At 42.1% G+C, this 6275-nt stretch overlaps 1 long non-coding RNA gene across 3 annotated transcripts; it reads left to right on the forward strand.

Annotated features, from left to right (window-relative positions):
- Window positions 1-1135: 1135 nt before the first annotated feature.
- Window positions 1136-4537, forward strand: LOC308582724. 3 transcript variants are annotated; one of them, XR_014005808.1, is made up of 4 exons: window positions 1136-1145; window positions 2903-3028; window positions 4320-4421; window positions 4513-4537. It is a non-coding gene; the product is annotated as an uncharacterized lncRNA (long non-coding RNA). The 3 variants fall into 3 exon arrangements; XR_014005810.1 differs by lacking the exon at window positions 1136-1145 and adding an exon at window positions 1733-2598; XR_014005809.1 differs by lacking the exon at window positions 1136-1145 and having other exon boundaries at window positions 1733-3028.
- The last annotated feature ends 1738 nt before the right edge of the window (window positions 4538-6275 follow it).

Here is a 6275-nt window from a genome sequence, read left to right on the forward strand (position 1 = left end):
ATGGATGGTGTTTTTCTTTTTTCCAAATAGGAAAAAGAAATTATCCAAAAGCAAGAAGGAAGTAAGGACATGAAGGGGACGGCCAAATGCTGTCTGTTGGTTGGAAGATGTTGAAGAAATCCCCTGTGGAAAAACAACAAAGAAAGGTACCAGGAAACAAAGTATTATTTTCATGTTCTGCCATTAGCTTGCCACCTGTTAGCTGTGATCATTACCCAGAGCTGAAAGGGGAAAGGCTAATCTCTTGCACATTTAGATCAACAAACTCAAACAAAACCTGCCTAATTATCCCATTGAACCTGTGTCAGTTTTTTAAATCCAGCTCCCTTTCCCAGCTTGGCTGCAAGCCAAGCCCAGCAAGCTGGTGTCCATAAGCCGCATGCTAATGACAATGTCCTTTCATTCCAGGAATGATATAATTGCCAAAAGCAGTTTACAGACTCATTATTTTTATGGTCATATTTCAGAGGAAGAGTCAAAGGTCAGTCTAGGGTTTGCTTGGGAGCGTATTGGATCTTGCCTATTGAGAGCATGCAGCAGCAGCAACACACCAACTCCCAAAGAGCAAAGTGTTATCCCCGGGTTAGCCAGGATTCCCACTGTCACAGCAATGACAACCTAAGAATGATTCAGGTGGTCAGTTTTTACACAGCCCATTGCTAATCCGTACTTAAAGAAAATCCCCCTGTGATGTGAAAACAAATAATTCATTTTGATGTTGAATTGAGCACAAGCGTTTTGCCCAGATAAATTCGACGTGCTTTATTTAGTACACTTTTATTCTGCTGCTCATCATAATAATGTTGTCACATTTTTTGCCAGTTTTTTTTTGGGGGGGGGGGAGTGCTGAACCATTTGTGTGAATGTTCTTGCAAGTATGAATGAGATTGCCCTGTTTCCACCCCACATTCAAACATATTTGTTCAGGAAGGGTATTTCACCACACACACACGCGCGCGCGCGCACACACACACACACACACCCCAAGAATGTCCGCATGGGTGGATTCCACAACTCCAAAGTATCATTTTTCACCAAATCATTTATATCGGTTTTTAACTGAAGCTAACCAAGGCAAGTTCTCATTTCATTGTTTCCTACTTTCCTAGGCAAAGGAGATAAAAGAAGGAAGAGCACGAGATCAAGTGGGTGTGAAAGGAAGATCAGAAAGGGGAACAAGCTGCTAGTTAAATGTAGGCAATGAGGAGCCCTCCTGAACTTGGTTGGACTACAACTCCCATCATCCCGGACCAACGGCCATACTTGCTGGACCCAGTGGGAGTGGGAGTCCAGCTACATCTGGAGGGCACTATAGTGGCCAGATGTGTACTTGTTATTGTTGTTTAGTCGTTTAGTCGTCTCCGACTCTTCATGACCCCATGGACCAGAGCACACCAGGCATTCCTGTCTTCCACTGCCTCCCGCAGTTTGGTCAAACTCATGCTGGTAGCTTTGAGAACACTATCCAACCATCTAGTCCTCTGTCATCCCCTTCTCCTTGTGCCCTCCATCTTTCCCAACATCAGGGTCTTTTCCAAGGAGTCTTCTCTTCTCATGAGGTGGCCAAAGTATTGGAGCCTCAGCTTCAGGATCTGTCCTTCCAGTGAGCACTCAGGGCTGATTTCCTTCAGAATGGATAGGTTTGATCTTCTTGCAGTCCATGGGACTCTCAAGAGTCTCCTCCAGCACCATAATTCAAAAGCACCAATTCTTCGGCAATCAGCCTGGTCATTGCAAAACCCTCTAACCAGAATCCTGTGGTCATGATGGTGGTGGTGGTGATTGACTGTGACTCTTAGCAGTAGTGTTGTTTAGTTTTGAATGTGGCTTTCCTATTGCATTTCTTATATTGATTGCTTTTTTGCTGGGACTTGTAAACTGAGAGATTTCTGTTGAAAGATGAAGTAAATAAATAGATAGATTTGGGGTGTAAAATTCAGGACTGACAAAACACGGCACTGCAGAATTCTGTTCCCACAAGAAGCAGTGGTGGCCACCATCTTTGATGGTTTTGAAAGAGGATTGGACAAATTCATGGAGGGTAAGACTATCAGTGGCTACTAGCTGTGATATCTATACTCTGTTCTCCATGGTGAGGGGCAGCAATGCTTCTGAAATACCAGTAGCTGGAAAGCACAGGAGGGGAGAGGGCTCTTGGGCTCAGGTCCTGCTTGGGGGCTTCACCTAGGTATCTGGTTGTCCCCCCCCCAACAATATGATACTGTGATAAATCACCCTTTGGCCTCTTCTTGTGTTCTTACATTCCTACGTTTCCATTTCAGACAGCAGAGATCAATGCTGAAGACCAAATATTCACTCTGTTGGGAGAATATTTGTCTTCTGGTTTTGCTTGTGAGAACTGGGGCAGGGGGTTGTTTCAATTCCAGAACTGCAGAAGTGGGCAAATGGTATCTGCTGTAAAACCATAGTTGAATTATAATAAAACAATACCTCAGTGGTATATTATATAATAAAATGAAAACAGCATATTAACTGAAACAGTAAAATTGTAATTAAACACATACATCCCTTACAGTGCAAGCTTATAATGTCTACTCAGATGTAAGCCTCATGGACCTCAAGGGGACCTCCTCCCAGGTAAGAATGGGTATAGGGTTGCAGCCTTAATGTCCCAAAGCATGTTGGCTAACTTTATAGATCCTCTGCCATCTGCAGTTAATTACTGTAGTTTTACTATTAGCAGGTCAATAAACTTTTGATCACCTCTTTATTCTTTTATTGGGTTCTGTGCCAGCTTATGTTTCAGTGTGAGGTTCAGTAACAAGTTTTTCCCTGAAATAGGGAAAATTAATAATTCTGAGGTGTTTGACATGTTTCAAGGGCAGGGATTATATGCTGCTTTGGGTGATGGACCTAAACACTTATTTATTTTTTTGCCAAGGGAATTCTGTAAAATGCCATGTGCACTGACAACAATCGGATTAAAACACTATTAATAACTTCTGCAGTTCAAGCTTGTTCCTCAATGACAGTTCAACAAGGCAAGCCTGTGGATATCAACTCACAGGTAAGCTCCACTGTGTTCAATGGGATTTACTCACAGGAAAGTGTGCATACCTCAGCCTAAGTGTACATAACTCTGGGCACAAGAGTTTCAACCTGCAAACAGAATTTTCTCAGATATTCAAGGGCCAGTATCCTGTTCTCACAGTGGCCAACCACATGCCCAAGAGAAGCACACAAGCACATCCTGAACAATAGTGCATTGTAGCTCTTGATCAGAAAAAGAAAAATATTATTGATGTTGACATTCCAGTTTACATTTTACCTATAATTTACACTGGGTACCTGTGGAATATCAGTTACTCGATTTTGGCAGCATATAAATAGTTGAAATGTTACCCTGGAAGAATTGTTTCTTGTATTATTATTTTTAAGCAATTTAAAGAGGCATAATTGTGTTTCACTGTTGCTAATCGAAGGCTTTGTATTGCGATTCTTGTTGGTGTTGGATCAGAGCCTCGGTTTTTACTGTGTGCTGCACTCTCAGGACAATAAAGATTAGTGTGTTTAAATTGGTTAAGGCTAAAGAAACAAGTGAGGAAACCAAATCCTTGCCACATCCATAGTAAAGATGAAATCCACACACACACACACACACACACACACACACACACACACAGCTCATGCACACACATACAAACCAGTCCCCACTCAATTAAACAAAACCTGTTTACCCCCTCCCTCCTTCATATCTGAAACCCATTATTCTGTGAGTGTAAACCTAAATAATAATAATTAATTGTAAGTAAATAAGCTGGAACTCTCACCAAACTGTGTGTCTGTGTTTCAACCGAGATGCATTGTTTGACTGAGGGCATTTTAATGTTCGGTGTCCATTTCAATGAGGTCATCAGATGTGATGGAGGATAAGAAGCCTGGATGTTTTTAAAGTGGTGCATTGGAAGGATTTTTTGCCTAATGTTGGGTCCCCACCACCACCAACACAACTATTAAAAGTACAGTGGTACCTCATGTTACAGACGCTTCAGGTTACAGATGCTTCAGGTTACAGACTCTGCTAACCCAGAACTAGTACCTCAGGTTAAGAACTTTGCTTCAGGATGAGAACAGAAATTGTGTGATGGCGGCGCAGCGGCAGCAGGAGGCCCCATTAGCTAAAGTGGTACCTCAGGTTAAGAACAGTTTCAGGTTAAGAACGGACCTCCGGAGCGAATTAAGTACTTAACCCGAGGTACCACTGTACACGGTCCCTGTCTTATGCTATATTTGCTAATCCTATGCATACCAGTTTGAACTGGTTTTATCATTTGTTTTATTTTATTTTAAATGTTTAGAATCCACCCTTCTTCTATAGCAAGGGTGGAAAATCTTTTCGAGTCCTTGTGGACAACTTTCTGGGGACCACATATTGGAAGTGGGCAGGGGCAGCTGCAAAAGTGACTAGACTTTCACCTTTTTACATTGCAGTCAGGATAAAAATCAAAGGATCTTACACACACAACATACATCTCTCCACCCTCCTTTCAGGCACATCCGACAAGAAGCAATTCCTCTGGGGTAATTTTTTCAATATTCTCCTGAACTCTAGGGAGGATTTCTCCTGGAGAACATTCAGTGAAATGGTCTGCCCAAGTTCACCAGCTGTGGGACCAGTCTTAATATCGTTTAATCTCATGTTAATATTGTTCAAGGAAGCAACAGAGGTGGCCCTTCAATCTTTCCGGTTCCCCTATATCAGCCCTGGCTTCTTTCATCCACCAATATGAACTGAAAATAAAGCTTAATCCAACAATACATGAGCCTGAATTTCTCAGAGGAGAATTTTCCAGGGGGAAATGTCTGAGATTCTCTCCCTGTTTCATTTCACCAGAATATCTGACAAAATTCCACCTGCCCCACCTTGAATGCTTCAAATAATGTGGAGAACTTTTGGAGGCCATTTTCATTCAACCCAAATCTAGAGATCAATGAACACAGTATTCACAGAAAGCTGGTGGCACCTTTTAATTTTACTACATTTCCTTTCCGCTTTCCTCCCTTCCCTCTTAGCCCCCTCCCAAATGCTTATAACATTGCAGTTGAGAGCTAAGTCATTTAGTTGCAACTACTTTCTGTTGCTTATGAGTGCTTTCAAATGGGAAGGGAGTCTTAATGTGATACCGGAAAGGGCATTAGATAAATAAACAGGTCTTTGGTTCTGACATTTCCTGGAAGCTTAAGATCATTAACTGAGGGGTCCCCACTCATCTTAACGCTTTGCCCATTAACAGGTACATTTGAGTCTTTCCTAGGGAATTCACCAGCCTCTTCTCATTCTCGGGGCGAATGGTTTGCGAGTGACATGCCGTATGGTGTGTGTTAACTGACTTACTCCCAAAGGGACACCGATATGCCCTTAATTAGGATGTTGGAAGCATCAAGTGAAGCCTTCTGAGATGGCATCAGGAAACGAGGTGAGGAACTGTGGCTGCTCACCGCCTATTTGTTTATAGTACTTATTTATTTATTTTTAAGATTGCTCACCCCACCTTTCACCATAAGATCCCATAGCGGGTTACAGCAAGGGAAAATACCATTTTAAAAGCAGATGAAACCATCGCAATTATAAAACAAGTAAAATCGCTGTAAATAGAACAGAAGAGTATCGATTTGGCAAAAGAAATAAAAAATCATTCCTTTCCTCCTAGTGAAAAGATAAAAGAAGAAAGAGTTTTCTCTGGGAAGTGTATCTGATCCCAGTCTATCCTAACTACAACCACGTAAATTAGGTATCAGTGAGCGATGGCGACTGGCCAAAAGTTACCCACTGATGCTGTTATTGTTGTTGTTGTTGTGGTTGTTCTCCTCCTCCTCCTTCTTCCCACCCTGGCATCCATCCTTTCCTGGAGATCCCAGGGCTGCTCTCAATGTTAAAAGCAGAATTAAAGCCCTAACCTAAAATCCATTATAAAAATAAAGCAACCAGCAATAAAGTCTGAATGGGGATTTTGAACCTGGGTATTCTCCAGCCTACTCTAATAACATCCGGCTGCATCCAAGAAACATCCCATGAATGCTGGGGAATGGGCAAAATAAACTTTAGAATGGGCAACTGCAGCACCAGAATATTTATGCATTTGGCAATGGTAGCTCTAGATGTTTGGAGTGGGTGGTGGCTTCCGTGAACCCCCTTAACTTAGAAGAAGTGGTTGGCATCTTAGACTGCACCATCTCAGTCTCAGTTGAACAAGGTAACTGTTAGATGGATTTGTAGCTGGTTGACCATACCCAAAGAATACTCATTAATGGTT

This window comes from Podarcis bocagei (assembly GCF_964188305.1).
Source record: "Podarcis bocagei genome assembly, chromosome: 3".
Taxonomy (NCBI): domain Eukaryota; kingdom Metazoa; phylum Chordata; class Lepidosauria; order Squamata; family Lacertidae; genus Podarcis; species Podarcis bocagei.